Here is an 18192-nt window from a genome sequence, read left to right on the forward strand (position 1 = left end):
CATCTGCCTGCCAGAAAAGGAGGCTTTTGATCAGTCCTTGGCTGGTTTCTCCCCTCTGCTGGGTGGCAGGAGAAGCCCACGGATGCTGTTGAGGGCAGTCAGAGTTGGCTCATTTGCACCACAAATGAACAAAGCTATATGTTCATAGACAGGGAGATGAGGGAGATGCGCACTTTGTCCAAAGCTTGCAAAATATGGAAATAATTGATTTCCTTGACTTTATGAAACACCATCATGGTTGCAAAAGAAGATTTGAGCATGGGTTGAGGATATGATGGATGATGATGACAATGGACTGAACGGACACAGATGTTTCAGATTAAGGTTTGTCATTGCTGCTTTATCACATAACTGTACTTTACTGGTAATTGAACAAGGATCCATGGATGGATGGATGGATGGATGGACGGATGGATGGATGGACGGATGGACGGATGGCTGGGTGGATGGGTGGATGGATGGATGAGGAACTTGTTTTTAATCAACTTTTTAACAGCCTTATTGTGTTTTAATAGGCTAAAAAAAGAAATCACGATTTAAACAAGTCAACACCCCAGATAGGAGTTTCTACTTTTGAAACTGTCATTTGACAATGAAAGATTTAAATTATGAATTCAATTTTCTCTGTGTGAAAGTTCAACCTTTCAACTTGCAAGATGAGCAGTTGTGAAAAAAAAACTGGATTCTCTGCTTAAAGGTATTGTGACATAATTTTTAACATGCTTTTAACACTATTAAAAGTCTTGGCCAATATCCCTCAAATGTGTCTAAAAGGGTGTAACAAGAAAAACTTCACTCCAGTACTCCATGCCTGGCTTTGTTTATGACGGTGTTTTTTGCGCAGTGAAAAACGCGTCCTTTTTCCCCTTTCCTGTCAATCATTGCCCCGCTCCTCCTCCCAACCCCCCCGGTGGCCGTCTCTCTCCCTCCAGCCCGCGGCTCAGTGCTGATGGGCAGGGAGCTGGGTGGAGGGGGCGGTGATTTAGCGGGTCTATACGTATAGGTCCGCCACCAAACCAGATGCGCCGTTTTTGCATAATAATGCGGAAATTCCCAGAAAGCACACAATACACTGAATGTTAAAAGTTCGTTTTTTTTGGGTGTAATTGATGTCAAGACACCCAACTAAACACAAAAAATCAAGAAAAATGTGTTTTTCATGTCACAATCCCTTTAATGCCCCAATTCTTGGCTTTTGGTCTGGTTTTATTTTGAATACTCTCTCACCTCACCAGAGTTCATCAGTCAAGGCCACCTTTTTTTTGATGGTCTCAGTTCCATTGTTTGGTCTGCACCCAAACGCGATCAGTGTGTTTACACTGGATGACATGAACCACATCGAGCGGAAAAACACATTCCAATTTGTTTTAAGTGGACTAAAGCCCCTGCGTGAGTCTGCTGACTGTGTGGTTGTGGACGCGCACCTCTCATCTATGCTCTTAGTGGGTCATTTTCACCATGACACCAGCGTAGTGCAGTGTGTCACACATCTCACACTGAGCTGAAATGAAACAAGCGCACTGGCTTGCTACGCTGTCGGGAGCTGCATAATCAGCACAGCAGACCCACACACAGAGCTAATGAGTGACGTGAAGACTGCAGACTGATTGTGATGGCCACTGGTGACATTACTGTTCAGAAGGCCTTACCGCTACGTGTTCATGTGCCAAGCGCTGGGGTTTTCCTCTCCTACTTTAGAAAAACACACAAAAGCAGACACCTGTCAACAAAGCAAGGATTGTTGACTGGCACCAGACCAGGGCTGCGTTTCACAAGACCAGCATGGAAACTAACAGGGTTGGAACTAGGCCTGTGTTGAAAAAATCAATTTTCTGATTCTAAATCAATTCTCATATTAATTCCTAAAAATCGATTTGTATGTCTAAAGATCGATTTATTTATTTTTTATCATTACATTACAACTTTTGGTATTTTTGTGTTTATGCCCAAAAAAGGATTTTGCCTTTAAATATGTTTAAAGGTATGAAAACATTAAAGTTTTCAGTTATATATCAATGCATACATTGTCTATATTTCATTACTTTATAGGTTTGGGGTTACATTTGAATAAAATGCTAAAAATCAAATTCTCAAAAATTCAAAACCCGAAAAATAAAAAAAATTCAAATGGAGTCTGCGCAAAAATAAAAACGATTTCACTTGGCCTCTGTTTGTTGCCCTGGATCTGTTTGATAATTGTGACCCACACGATGTTTCTGAAAGCAGTTCTATCAGCATTCTGGGAGGTAATTGGTCCTTACAGCATTATTAGCTGCCAATACTTGCTATTGAATCTCAATATAATACTAGTATAAATATGTTGCATAACTACAGTACACAGTCATATCATTCATGCAACAGCTCAAAAAAAACGTTTTAATAAAAACTAACCCAAATCGATATCGGAATCGAATCGAATCGGATCTAACCAAATCTTGATAATCGATTCTGAATCTTAAAGGGGACCTATTATGGCATCTAATACCTATTTAAAACAGGCTTTGAATGTCTTAAAAACAAGCTTTTGATTGTTTTTGCTAAATAAATTAGAAATTCAGCCTTTGAGCCATGTCTTTATCTTCTCATTCTCTAACCTCATTATCTATGAGGGATTCTGAGTGGGCGGGGCTATGATAATGAGGCTCTGTGCTGATTGGCTGCCTGAATGACGCGATACACCGCTACGAAAAAATGGCGGAAGCTCCGGCCGGCGGAGTTAGTTGTGGCAGTGGTTTCACGCATCGGAGGCCAACCTGTGTAAATCGCATTTTCGTTGCGTAAAGACGGGAGCAGAATCTGAACGGCTCGTAGATCCACATGACACTGGACGGCTCATCCGGGCGGCTGTACAGACACTGCAGAATTTGGTTGCTTTCCTCCTTCTCTGAGTTGGAAGGCTGAGGGGAGACCACTTTATATATGTTAAAGCAAGAGAAAACGTGTTTTTCATAATAGGTCCCCTTTAAGAATCGGAATCGAATCGATTCTTGACATTTGAATCGATCCCCAGCCCTGGTTGGAACCACGCAGGTAGGATGCAAGTGTTTCCCAAAATCATAGTTGGATCAACGGCGGTAGCAGCATTGGTGACCGACAGTGCAATCATTGTTAAGCGACACAGTGTTTCAGTCTTTCTCAAGACCACCGTTCAAACAAACGTTTGCAAACACCGTCATTAAGAAGGGAGGGGGGAAGTGGAAGTGGAAGAGGAAGCGACAGATCTGGAGCAGTGGTCAAAGCTTAGGGACTGCTCGCAATGTCATTGATGATGGAAGATGTAGTTGGTGGCTGGTAGTTTCCTGCCAAAGACGTTTACATGTATGACAACATAAATCGTTTTAAATATAGATTAGAAAATTGGAAAGCTTGCAATGTTTGATATTGTTGTTTCTCAAAAATGTCTGAATACAGCTATATGTTCTTGGGAACATATAACTAATCTAGCTACCCTGACACTGACACCCAGAGTGATTCGTCAGGTAATGATGAATGTTCAAGCCATCGAAATGACCACATTTACAGACAGATTCATCCAAATGAACCAACTGATAACAAAGTCGATTAAACAACAATAATAAATATTGTTTCGCTAAGGAAACCAACAGATTGCATCAAAACCTTTTTTGCATACAATTTCCTCCCCGTCCTAAGCAAGCACCAGGCGACTGTGGAAGGAGAGAAAAACTCCCCTTTAACAGGAAGAAACCTCTGGAAAAACTAGACTTAGGAAGGATGACCATCAGCCTTGACTGGTTTGGGGTTTAGAGGACGGGGAAGAGGAGAGAAAGTCATCATTGGTTTAAGTTTACTTAATGATGGAAATGAATGCTATTGCAATGTAGAACTATTTCTTTTCCACGACCACTGGATGGTTCTTCCAACATCGTTGTTAAAGAAATAAGGAGCTACTCGCTGTATCAGTTAGAGATAAATAACTTGTGAAACGTAACCATCCAAGCAGTAATTATCCAATGTGAAGCTGTTACCTATTAACTTTATTTAAATCCAGGTAGTGATGGTTTCTTTTAGACGGGTACAGTATATCTAAAAAGTAAAACCTTTTTAATTGAATTCTTATATAAGCATGCTATTAGATGAAATAGACAGGTTCCAAAATATATAAAACCCATTAAATATTTGGCTGGACATCCTTAAGGAATTTCCACATTTCTGATTAAAAATGTTAAATTCTCACCAGAATTAAAATAGTGAGAGTAAATCCATTCGCTGCCTGGTAGGGTCCGGATTTGTAAGCACAGCACACGTTTCCTTTGTCTTGTGGCCAGGACTCTGGGAAGGCCATCCCAGAAGCTAACTGTCCGGCCTTTTTATCCATTCAGAAACCATCTTTGATCCGTGTTTGGGCTCACTGTTCTATTGGAGCACCAAAGTATGTCCAAACTGTATTTAAAGTTTTAATGTTTTATCTTAAGGTTTGATTTTCCACAAAATCAAAAGTCCAATGACACTTTCACACTTAACAGTTGCTTCAGGGTTCTTAAATGGGCTGAAACGGTTCCTCTTCACTCCTACAAAATAATCTCGTAATGACTGTTTGTCCACAGCTCTGGACTTCTCTCTTGAAAACACTTGGTGAGTCCGAAATGCCATACTGAACAGTATATACTAAAAAGTATACTTAAATTTTGCACACTTTTGAGTCAATATCAGTAGTGTGCATTAATTCGGACGTACTATTAAAAGGAAGTGACGTGTCACAGCAGTAGCAGCAGTGGCAGCGCTCCGCTCTGCTCTTTCCCGTTTATTCTGGCCAAAATAAGATGACATTATATAATATTATTATATACGAATATTATAATATTAATATTATATAATAATATTATTATACTTAATATTATACTTATGACTATACGTATCGCTAAGCAACCAAACGCCGCTGCATTGCATTGTGGGAAGTTTCTGCTCGGCTAGTGTCCATCAATCCACATACATTTTTCCAGAATGAGTATGGATAGAGCATACTATTAAGTACGTACTAATGTTTCGGACGCACTAAAAAATTTCGCATAATCACTTTGCATACTCATTAGGGTGGAAGGATGGAATTTCGGACGCAGCCACTGATTTAGAAGTTATCCACAAAAAATTTGATTTTTTTAAAATACATTTCAAATTTAAAAATAATCAAATTCATTTAAATGTCAGGATTAAATTCATGCTGCTACAACACTACAACGGCGAAGACTGTCGAAATAAACATTTGCATGGTTACTGACACTGACTAACAGCACCAAACACGGAGGCCTATATTTGAACTTAAAGGAGCTGTATGTAAGAGCAATAATAAAACGAATCATAAAATGACCCCGATATGTCAACAGACATTTAAAAATCATGTTCATTTCAAATACTTATGTCAATGACAACAGCACTCAAGCCAGGATATTCCAGTTTAAAAAGAGGAGTTGCAGCCCTCAACTGATGTTTATGTTGTCATTTTTTGTTTTGGCCTGAAGCTCCACCCTCCACCTATCTCCCAATCACCAAGTCAGTATTGTTTCTGAAGCTCCACCCTCCACCTATCTCCCAATCACCAAGTCAGTATTGTTTCTGAAGCTCCACCCTCCACCTATCTCCCAATCACCAAGTCAGTATTGTTTCTGAAGCTCCACCCTCCACCTATCTCCCAATCACCAAGTCAGTATTGTTTCTGAAGCTCCACCCTCCACCTATCTCCCAATCACCAAGTCAGTATTGTTTCTGAAGCTCCACCCTCCACCTATCTCCCAATCACCAAGTCAGTATTGTTTCTGAAGCTCCACCCTCCACCTATCTCCCAATCACCAAGTCAGTATTGTTTCTGAAGCTCCACCCTCCACCTATCTCCCAATCACCAAGTCAGTATTGTTTCTGAAGCTCCACCCTCCACCTATCTCCCAATCACCAAGTCAGTATTGTTTCTGAAGCTCCACCCTCCACCTATCTCCCAATCACCAAGACAGTATTGTTTCTGAAGCTCCACCCTCCACCTATCTCCCAATCACCAAGTCAGTATTGTTTCTGAAACTCCACCCTCCACCTATCTCCCAATCACCAAGTCAGTATTGTTTCGGCATCCGGGTTGCCAGCTCGGCTCTAATTATCGCAGCCATGGCAGCCTACGTTCCTGCTGCATTCTGCAGCCTACCTGGCAACCTCTGGTCGGGGGGAGGAGGGGGAGGGTACACGCCGCTCAACAATATTTTGAAAGTGACTGCAGTACCAGTTTTGGCCATTTCTTACAGACGGCTCATTTAAGCACAATCCAAGTGGTCTGTGCAGTTTTTCTTTTTTTTTCTTGTGGCTATTCTAAAAAACAATAATAAGATGACATCAGTCATCTGGTCTGTAGCACAGAAAAGTGGCTTTTAAAGGGACAAAGACGCCTTCTAGGGACTCGTGCCGCCACACGGAGTCTCACAAAGAAGCACACAACGGAGGGATGAGCCCCACATTCACTCAGAAGCTTTCCCCTGACTCCATCAGGAAGTGGAACGAGAGGATGCTAAGCTCCTGGGGCAATGCTGGAAATGACCTATGATGACCAAATTCAAACGTAGTTTTACTGTCAAGAAACTTAATCTACTGTAAGTCACGCAATGGTACAGGACAGTCTCAGAAAATTAGAATATTGTGATAAAGTTCTTTATTTTCTGTAATGCAATTAAAAAAACAAAAGTGTCATACATTCTGGATTCATTACAAATCAACTGAAATATTGCAAGCCTTTTATTATTTTAATATTGCTGATTATGGCTTACAGTTTAAGATTAAGATTCACAGAATATTCAAATTTTTTGAGATAGGATATTTGAGTTTTCTTAAGATGTAAGCCATGATCAGCAATATTAAAATAATAAAAGGCTTGCAATATTTCAGTTGATTTGTAATGAATCCAGAATGTATGACATTTTTGTTTTTTTAATTGCATTACAGAAAATCTAAATATTCTAATTTTCTGAGACAGTCCTGTATGTTCAGGTTTAGGGTCATACACACATTTGTGCACACATATTCAACCTAAGTCTTGCTCTACAAGCATGCCAGCACTCTATCTAGCTCAGATTTCCTGTTTACAACTCCACTTTCTTCCAGTGTTGTCTCTTGTGACCTTCTGTACTGTCCTCCTCCTTCCTCGCTGCTGAGGCCGGAGAGAAACCTCCACATAACATCATCTGCAATTCTTCTCTGGAACCTGTGCACAAACTTCTGCAGAGGCAGTTTCACCTCACTCTCTGAGCAGCAGCAAAAGCAGCAGTGCCAGCAGGCCCGGGGTTAGGAGGACATTAGCCTGATGTTTATCTGGCTTTACAGTCCTCAGCCGGCCACCAGATCTCGCTCTCGCCGTTTCTTCCCTCGCGCTCTGACTCTCCGTCTGATGCTCTGATAAGATTTGGTGAGAGGGGAGAAGAGTCAAGCATATCAATTCTGACTTCACCGCTGTCTCTCCATCATTCCAACTTTTTCCAATTTCTCTCTCTATATATCCCCTCTCTATTCTCTCTCTCAGCAATAACGACACCTCTCTTAGATGCCGAAGCAATAAACCCGGGCCTCCCTTCTTCCTGCGCGCGTCTCCCTCGGTGAAGACAAAACCAATAAAGGGCTAGCTTAATTATAGCTGCTGAGTTTCGCCAAAAGCAGGGTGTAACACCATGGGGCTAAGAAGAACGCTGGAAGGGTGGACTGAGCGTGGGCCAGGTATGGTGATCCGTTACTGGGAGGTGGAGGTTGCACAAGAACTCCTGAGGATATCGCCTCAGTTAGACAACCCACACCTTAACCCTGAAGACGTTACTTTATTGTCAGAACTATTCTAAACTTGAAAGGAGAGTTGGCAGAGGCCTTGAGGCCGGCTGTGAAAGTGTGGGCAGACATGATGGGAGTATAATGCCCCCCCCCCTCCCGTAACTGCTACAGCTGAGGAGCCCTTTAACCAGACATTCAATCCCCAGTAGCTACAAGAAAGCAGCTTCGTCAGCTTGATTTTGGATCCGCAGGGGTTTTAATGTGGAACTGTTGGAATGTAAGACAGAAAACAAAACAGTCAGTTCATTTACCCTTCGCTAAAAGGGTAAAAGAACTGAGTGAAGCTAAGAAAAAGAAAACTACCTACATCTTTGTCTTCTATGATTTCAAGGCCTGTAGCCTGACTCCTCCTACCAGCCCGTCACTCTCATTTCCTTCTTTTCCTTTTCCCCAGTTCTGTTACGAGGAGACAAACTCAGAGCTGAAGAGATTCAGTGCCGTAGAAGCTGCAGTCTGCTATGTCTGCCTCGTCTCCAGCTCGGTCACCATGGTAACTGACGCCCGGGTGCTCCTGCCTCTTCGTGCTACTTTCTGTCTTCCTCTTGCTTATTTCATTCCCCGGTTTGTCTTCCCTGAACTCCCACCTTACATCCACCGTGATCGAAGACTTTTGAGATGAAAAGATAGCAAAGGGTGCATCATCTTTGCAACATAGGACAGAGAGTGCTCGAGAAATCCTTTAAAGATCTGGAAGAACCCAGTCAGTGTTTTTTTTAATGCAGTAAATTATGGTTCATTTCATTTGTCTGTATTTGTCTATCTATTTGTATCTTAAACAGAAAAGGCCTTCTTTTGAATAAATAAAGTTATTCATGGGGAAATAAATTCCCAGACCCCCTCTAATGCTGTCATCAGTTGCAGGTGGAGGAGAATAAAGAAGAGGCATTTAATAGCCCTGTTAACTTTAATCAATGATTTGGGTCCAAAATGAAAAGACAACATTTTTCTACCGGTAGTTGAGCTGCCTCTTAACATCACAGTGGCATGTTGGGAGATATAAATGCATTTGATAATGCTTAAACCTGTTTTAAAACACTGCTCTGCTTGCAAATAACTTTTACAGCAGTTGTATATTGTTCTTTTGTGTGTTTATGTCATTGTAGTCCTGTTTGTGACGGTTCACAAAAAAACGCCAAACCACTCAACTAATTCTCGGCTTGAAATTCGGTTCGGCAATGGTCATTCATTATTTTAAAAATACAGTTTTTAAATGAGCTGTTACAAATCATGTAGAAATGATGCAATGATGCATTTAATGACAAGGACATTTTTAACAGTTACTTTAGGAAACTTTTTTCTTCCCCTTGTATAGCACAGAGTTACGATCCAGCTCATCTCAGAGTCATGAGGTTTTTACTGGTTTTCTCTACATTTTCTGCCAACATTGAGTATGATGTAGGATGATTAAAATATCATGTACACCACTTTCCCTAATTCTCGGGAAACCTCGTCTTTGAAGGGGACGAGTGAAGAGATGAAGGGGTCAGACTTTAACCTGGAACTGACAATAGTGGGGAAAAATGGCTCCTGCTTTCTTGTGATCATGAGCATTTTACCACACACAAGCGTTCCTGGCTGCAAATATGCTGTCACTGCAGGAGAAGACAATAGCTGAGACTGTGGGATGCAGCAAACAACTGTGAGTGTGAGGATGAGTCACTTAAGCCACACTCAAGACTGCGATGCCGATGTGGAATAGTTAAAGTCTAGACATGTGAGTTTTACACAATATGCAGCAGAACATTTAACACCTTGCTTCTTTGCAGGAAATCAAATGTAACTATCCACAGTCCAGTCACACTGCTGTATAAGGGGCTCCTTGAGAGAAGGGTTCGAAACGCCTCCCACAAACTCAGCATCATCCGTACTGAAGCGTCACACTGACATCTAACAGGACTAAGTTTGGTCTCAGGCATTCAAGAAAAGCATACACAGACTGCTGCAGAGACGGCCAGATGATACGGGAACTGTGCGCGTGTGTGAGGAGCGAGGCCGAATATGGTTGCAGTTTAAGTGTCCGCTCAATTCAAAACCATCCAGGCCCTCTAAGAACAGATACCCACGACCCATTAGGACCTCTGCTGACGCACACATGCATAATACATGGGAGTTGGATCTAAAAGCACACAGCCCATTAGAAAGTCTCTGTCTGTGCAAAAAGAAAAAAAGATAGAGAGAGAGCTTAGAAGCATCCCTGGCTAAGCTACGAAGCAACCGAGACCAGTGAACACTCCTGGTTAGCAAAGTTCTGGTATATCTGGAAGCTGCATGATACTATTTGTAGAACAGAAACACAAGTGGACACAGAGATAGCTCTGGATGTATAATCCAGGAGAGGTTACTGTTGTTCTTTTGTCAATAAGACATTCTGAGGGAGATTATCTATAACATTATTAATATCGTCTGCTATGATACAAATAAGGGACCGTCCGAATGGCAGGCCTTTGCCTCGGCTAATACTCTGATGCAGTTCAAACTGACGGATTTTGCTACGAAGAAGAAGAAGAAAAAAAAAAAGGTAGTGATGGAAAATAAGTTCAATCTAATCAGTCAAATGTGAAGATTGCTGGATCCCGGTTTCCAGGCACCGAGCCCCCTGTCCCGCCCTTCCAGTGGCTGAGTGTTCTGGCCATGTAATGTGAGGTGGCAGAGAGCCCAGCAATGCTGTAAATTATTTCTGACAGTAGGGTGGGGGGACAAGAGGGAAAGACTCGCCGTCCCCAGAGACAGTCGCTGGATGGTGTAGCGATACGGGCTCTGCGTCTGCGGCGAGAGAGGAAAGAGGATGCGTCCTCTCGGCCCCTGTGGCAGCAGAATATACGGCCGGTTGTAAGTTTAAACCCCTTCCTGTAATGTGTATGAGTCCCAACAGTCGACCCTGGCCAGATGACTAAGGCCTCTTTGTGAGGAAAACAGAACATTCAACAGACATCAAAATATGCTCAAGTGTATCTAGGCAGGAAAGCCAAACTCTTAATTGGTCCCTTGGGACACTACAAGTAGCCCAAATTTAGATTTTATACACAAATTCTAGCTGCACTGTAGCCAAATGTAACATGTGTCACTGAATTCAATATTTATTACCCTATTAGTCTTAAATCTTGTGGGTTGTTTGTTTGTTTTTCTGCAATATGTCCATTCCGTGGAAGTGAGCTGCTGTTCCAGTAGGGGTAGTGGGAGTGCAAGTGCACGAATGTGTGTGTGTGTGGGAGGACGTGACAGTGCAGCCACTCCTTTCCAGCTCTGGACTCTTCAAATGTACATTTCCCCTGGTCATGTGCTGCTGCTCTGGGAGGAGAGCTGAGAGCTCCAGCTCCAGCAGCAGCAGCAGCTCCAGCTCCATCAGCAGCAGCAGCAGCAGCAGAAACAGAAGGGGGGCACACATGCTGCAGCAGCGGCGCGCAGGCGCGCAGCACCTCCATATGTTTACGGTCCACCTGAACGGCTCATGTCAGCTCATCTCTCACGCCTCACACAGTCTAATCGAGACACACGCATAGACAGGACGGCTAATTCCGCTCCCAGCATCCCAAACATCCCAGCATCATCCCAGCATCATCCCCGCATCCAGCCGGGGAGGACGTGCAGCTGCGGAGCTGGTCCAGCACCGCGGGCTGCTGTTACGCAGGCTGGATGCGATCGATAAACGCAACCACCCCCACCCCCCCTCACCTCACCCACACCTCCCCCAAACAGCTACTCGTTTGACATACCAACGGGGAAAGCCCTTCCCCGTAAATGTGGGCATTTCTTCACAAAGGAGCCACTGACTCACCCGATGCTGCTGAGCGCCTGCTCGAGCAGCTCCGTCTGCAGGATGTTCTGGGGCGCCGAGAACGCGCCGTTGAAATGGGATAAAACCGAGCTACAGAACTGACGCAATGTCTCAAACTGCATTTTCCCCCTCGGTTTTTTTCTTTTATCCTCTGCAAGTGATCACCCTTCTTCTTCTTCCCCCCCCCTCCTCTCCTCTCACCGCGGATACATCCCAGTCAGAGCCTGCGCTCGCTCCGGCCGGACGCCCCCCTTCTTCCACGCATGCATACGCCACCTCGGGTTTTTAGTTATTATCTCCCGGGGCGCAGTGCACGCAGGAAACACGGAGATCTAGTTCCATGGCTCTGCTGCTGGCGCTCCTGGGGAGAAGGGTCCTTAAATGAGAGGCATTCCGGGTGGGATCCTTCGTTCATAATGCTTCAGACTTGAAGCACACAAAAAAAAAAAAAAAAAAAAAAAAAACCCGAAGTAGTGCCGGTGAAGACCTCTCTTGCTTTTGAGGGAGCAAAAAAAAAAAAGATCATCTAATCTCGGTGTGCGGAGAGAGGAGAGAGGAGCGGCCGGAGGAGAGGAGGAGAGGAGAGGCGGAGGAGCTTCCTTTACCGGTGCATCAGCTGCTGCCTCGCATTCAACTCATATTTCCCCTCGCCTGTGGAGAGTGGGCTACACGCACTAACGCACACACACACACACACACACACACACACACACACACACACACACACACACACACACACACACACAAGGACTGACGAGATATTGAATCGTGAGTCTTTTCCTTCCCATATCTCCATTCTTTCTCCCGCACTCTGGGGTGCATGCAGAGGTATAAAACGTTTACACGCACACACACACACACACACACACACACACACACACACACACACACACACACACACACACACACACACACACACATATATATATATATATATATATATATATACACTAGTATTTTCATTAGTCATCAGATCTACAATCATTCTGCAATACATGTCTCACTGTTACCATAGTACCATACCATACCATAATAGCTCATTATTAAAGGCACTCTTTCAAAATGTTTCAAAAGTGTCTTTTCATCCTCCGTTAAGCTCTTTCTCACCCCCAACAAAACTGTTCCTTATGCATTTATATAATGAACCCTTTAACTTCATGTCCAAGTATACGTTCACTTTTGACTGTTGTGGAAAATAATTTAACTGCTATTCATTATCTGTTGGGTAAGAGCCCGACAGATCCAGCTTTCATTTATATATATATATATATATATATATATATATATATATATATATATATATATATATATATATATATATATATATATATATATATATATATGTACATGTGTGTATATATATATACACGTACAAACACAAACACACATACAAGCACACTGTATACTGGTATACTGTGTGAGTTTGAAAAATGAAAGCTGGATCTGTCGGGCTCTTAAAGTGAACATATACTTGGACATGAAGTTAAAGGGTTCATTGAGATCAAATGAATCCTATGGATATAAATGCATATGGAACTGTTTTGTTGGGGGTGAGAAAGAGCTTAACGGAGGGTGAAAAGACACTTTTGAAACATTTTGAAAGAGTGCCTTTAATGCTGAGCTATTATGGTATGGTATGGTACTATGGTAACAGTAAGACATGTATTGTAGAATGATTGTAGCACTGATGACTAATGAAAATACTAGTTCACTGGATTCCTGAAACACGCATTTCAATCTTGGGAAAGGTACTCAAGACATTTATGGTATACGGCTCAATATGAACTCAAAAGGCTTTAATCTTTGCAATTAATGGATGATTTTTGCTCCTTCCAGGTGACCCCAGTGAGCCATCAGGAAGAACATCAGGACTCTGGAACTGAACACTGTCAATGTTATCATTTCCACCAGGGAGTGTCAACATGTGTGGCGTTTAAAAGATCTATCCAGCTATTATCTATATCTGCTTAATCCTATTCAGAGCCACGGGGATCTGCCGAGCTTATCCCAGCAGCAAGGCGGAGGTTCGCCCTTGACAGGTCACCAGTCCATCACAGGTTCAAAAGGTGCTTTCAGTTGTAGTTGTTATTTCAAAAAGGGCTGATACCGGTTGTTATCTAGACATAGATCGTTTAGATCACACTTCAACATGAAATTTGGCCTTAACATTTACATGCGCAGTTGAGTTAAGCTACCTTCAGGTCGGCTATAGACTCCTTTATTTTGTCCCTATATAAATACACGCCAAGGGAATCAATGGAACTTTTATTTAAAGGAGCTGTCTGTAAGAAATGGCCAAAACTGGTACTGCAGTCATTTTCAAAATATTGTTGAGCGGCGTGTACCCTCCCCCTCCTCCCCCCGACCAGAGGTTGCCAGGTAGGCTGCAGAATGCAGCAGGAACGTAGGCTGCCATGGCTGCGATAATTAGAGCCGAGCTGGCAACCCGGATGCCGAAACAATACTGACTTGGTGATTGGGAGATAGGTGGAGGGTGGAGCTTCAGAAACAATACTGACTTGGTGATTGGGAGATAGGTGGAGGGTGGAGCTTCAGAAACAATACTGACTTGGTGATTGGGAGATAGGTGGAGGGTGGAGCTTCAGAAACAATACTGACTTGGTGATTGGGAGATAGGTGGAGGGTGGAGCTTCAGAAACAATACTGACTTGGTGATTGGGAGATAGGTGGAGGGTGGAGCTTCAGGCCAAAACAAAAAATGACAACATAAACATCAGTTGAGGGCTGCAACTCCTCTTTTTAAACTGGAATATCTTGGCTTGAGTGCTGTTGTCAGTGACATAAGTATTTGAAATGAACAGGATTTTTAAATGTCTGTTGAAATATCGGGGTCATTTTATGATTCGTTTTATTATTGCTCTTACATACAGCTCCTTTAAAGTGTAAAAGATTAGTGAACGGTGAAATGGAAAGACTTACAGACATGGACATTTCATACATCCTGTCCATTTTCTTTTTAAATGTCGTCTTTATTGCTCTGCATTGGCCTCATCCAGTACTTCCGGATTAACGCCCATCAAGAGTGGAAAGTTATTCTGGATTTATCTAGGTGTGTTAATCTGAGAAATTTGGTCTAGGTCAATTTCATTCAAAGATGTTTACACGCATTTTCTTTTTTAAACTAAAAGGTGTCAGTTAGACAATAATTCAATTTTTCTAAAATTCTGCAAATACATTGATTGATTATTCAATCCTTTAAGCACAGCTAGCTAAACAGAAACTGGTACTGTAATGGGTGCTGATATAATACACACTTCTAAAATGAGATGGACAAGCTTAGACTAATCAATAATGAACATAATGGTGCAGAGCTGCTCTGTAGTGAAGGGGCTGGGCTTTCATGTTTAATGGGTGTCCAGGCTAAGGTTCGTCTGCTTTCTCATCTGTTTAGATTATTTCACTTGTTCCAAGCTGAATGTGTTTTAAAAACAAAAGTGAGAAAATTCCTCCGGTGGCTATGTTGGGATCCCTGCGTAATAATTGCTGTTTTAACAGCAGACCTCACTACCGCTGCTGTCCTGCCGGATCTGTGTGCTCATTCAAATGACACCTCTGAGACCAAGACAAATTACAAGCTCTCCCCAGTTATTTCTCCTTATAAATAGTCTGTCAGCGTTTTCCCCTCCCTTCTATCGCACAATACAGGAGGAGTTAATTTACACATTGTTTAAGATTAATGAAAAGTGGGTTTTGGTGTGTATGCAGTGGGAGTTCTATTTATGGACTCTCTGCTATCCATCAACGACATCATCCCGTGAAGTTTCAGACAGCCAGTTTCCTGTTTCCCGTCACTGCAAATGTAAGCAATGTCACTGCCAGATTTTTCTTCCTGGGACCAGCTCCACCCCCGAAGCCAAAATATCAATTAATATACAGCGGCATGGGCTTGGACGGAGCTAGTTTAGCAGTATTAGCCCTGGTCATTCCTGCACCACTCTCTCAAAAGGACTCATTACTAAGCTTTGGTTTAAATCTACAGTGATAGGTGGTGCACTTTATTGTGATTTTGTACAGTCTGTATACAGAACATTGAATATAAAAGATTTAAGATGACTAGCAATGTAAATAAACTCGGTCACAGCAGGGGAAAAAAGTATGAAAAGCATGGACTTGTAACAATTCTGCAGAGTAAAAAGTAGCATGTTGCCCAGACCTCCTCTCAGCCTGATATGCAGGAAGAGCAGGCAGAGATAGAAAAGCATCTGTCTGTGGACTGTGTTTGGCATGAAAGACCAGTGGCTGTTTAGATCAAAGTCTTAGTTTGGACAAAAGTTCAATCACCTGAGCAGATTCTGCTGAGAACTCTGCAATAGATGCCATTTCTTAAAAGTGTACAGACCCCTGGATACAAGCCTCTCATCTTCTTCTTCTTCTGCTTGCCTTCTTCTTCTTCTCTTCAGTGGGAGAACAAGGAAGAAGCCCCCGTGTGGACATCAAAGTAACTACCTAATTTGAAAGCACTTTCAAGAAAGAGGTATGCAGATTCCCCGAGCACAGCAATCCTGTTCTGTCAGCATCTGAGGGCGTTCTCCTCAAGGGAGCATTTTGAGAAAGTTAAAGAAATATAAGGATCTTTATTGTGGCTACACATTCTCATTCTCATCATGCTCAAATTTTCAGGCGCTGAACTGAAATTGATTACCTGAACTGTTTCAACGCCATTTCTGATTGGCAGAGCACCAGTCTGTTACTAAGGGAGTGCAGTTTGTCTTTAACATGCAGATAATGCAAATGATTGCAATCAGCCATCCTGTGCTAGTACCCCATCCAAGCTAAATGAGGCTGGCAATTATCTGCGTCTATATGGCGCTGGTGAGGCATGTGTGTGTGTGTGTGTGTGTGTGTGTGTGTGTGTGTGTGAAGAGAGTGGGTGGGTGACTGTTCAGGAAATGCTGAGCTAGCATTAGATACACTGAATGTATCTGTCTGCCTTATAGGCCGTGTGGGTTCTGCAGTGTTGGGGTAGTTACTCAAAAAAAGTAATCCATTACATATTACTAGTTACTTAAAAAAAGTAATCCCTTACACTACTTAGTTACTGGTTGCTGAAAGTAACTAGTTACATTACTAGTTACATTACTTTTGGATTACTCCGCAATATCACCTGAGCTGCACCATAACTCGATTGCCAATGAACAACATATAAAGGACTGTCTCAGAAAATTAGAATATTGTGATTTTCTGTAATGCAATTACAAAAACAAAAATGTCATACATTCTGGATTCATTACAAATCAACTGAAATATTGCAAGCCTTTTATTATTTTAATATTGCTGATTATGGCTTACAGCTTAAGAAAACTCAAATATCCTATCTCAAAAAATTAGAATATTCTGGGAATCTTAAACTGTAAGCCATAATCAGCTATATTAAAATAATAAAAGGCTTGCAATATTTCAGTTGATTTGTAATGAATCCAGAATGTATGACATTTTTGTTTTTTTTAATTGCATTACAGAAAATAAAGAACTTTATCACAATATTAAAATTTTCTGAGACAGTCCTGTAGTAGAACCTTATTACTGCAGTGCCCAGATCAGCACCAGAAGTCCCGTAAAATCCCGTAAAATCCCGTAAGATCACGTTAAAGGCTGATTTATGGTTCTGCGTTACACCAACGCAGACCTTACGGGCGTAAGGTCTGCGGCGACGCGCACCGTACGGTGTGTGTCGCCGCGTACCCTACGCCGTAGCCCCTGCGTCGATTTAACGCGGAACCATAAATCAGCCTCAAGTCAGACAAGTGTTGCCGCGCATGGTGAAGACGCATGAAAGGCAAGTTTGATTTTCTTTTCTGTTCTCCCGTTCTACATGTAGTTGAAAAGCTTAAAGTAACTAAAGTAACGTATTTTTTCTTGTCTTAGAGTAACTATAACGGGATTACCCAAATTACAACTGTAACGCGTTACATTACTGCGTTACTGGCGAATGTAATCTCGTTACAGTAACGCGTTACTTTGTAACGCGTTACACCCAACACTGGGGTTCTGTGTATAAGCACTGTACTGGGTCCATGTCAGGCTTGATTGGCTCAAAACACAGATCCACATAATCTCTGCAACAACCACAGCTATCAGTGCTAAGGCCACATGAAGGAGAGCTGCCGTACACCATCACTTAAGCCTGAATTATGGTTCTGCATCAAACCAACGCAGAGCACACGCCGTCACCGTGACGCCGTCGTGAACCTTCGGACTTCTCCGTCACTCCATCTCGTTGCGGTGCAGTACCCCCGTGACCGCTAATTCGCGATCTTTTCCTGAATGTTTTATCCGACTTTTTTCCAAAAAAATCACACATACACGAAGAAAAGAGCGCTGAAAGTTCACGACTGCTTCAAACCGGAAACCGGAAATGCGTTGCTTCCAAGTGAACCAATCACAGCCCTCTCGGTCTGCGTGTGGTCTGCGTCGCCTCGACGCGTAGTTACAATTTTCGGGAGGTAAGCCTGAATTATGGTTCTGCGTCAAACCAACGCAGAGCACACGCCGTCACCGTGACGCCGTCGTGAACCCTTCGGACTTCTCCGTCACTCCATTTCTCCGCGGTGCAGTACCCCCCGTGACCGCTAATTCGCGACCTTTTC

The 18192-nt window shown here is 42.6% G+C and overlaps 1 protein-coding gene across 1 annotated transcript in view; it reads right to left on the reverse strand.

The window, feature by feature from the left end:
• The window catches only part of rims2a (regulating synaptic membrane exocytosis 2a), a 203935-nt gene that overhangs the window by 129738 nt on the left and 56005 nt on the right, over positions 1 to 18192 (reverse strand).

The sequence above is a fragment of the Cololabis saira genome, chromosome 3, assembly GCF_033807715.1.
Source record: "Cololabis saira isolate AMF1-May2022 chromosome 3, fColSai1.1, whole genome shotgun sequence".
In the NCBI taxonomy this organism is placed as follows: domain Eukaryota; kingdom Metazoa; phylum Chordata; class Actinopteri; order Beloniformes; family Belonidae; genus Cololabis; species Cololabis saira.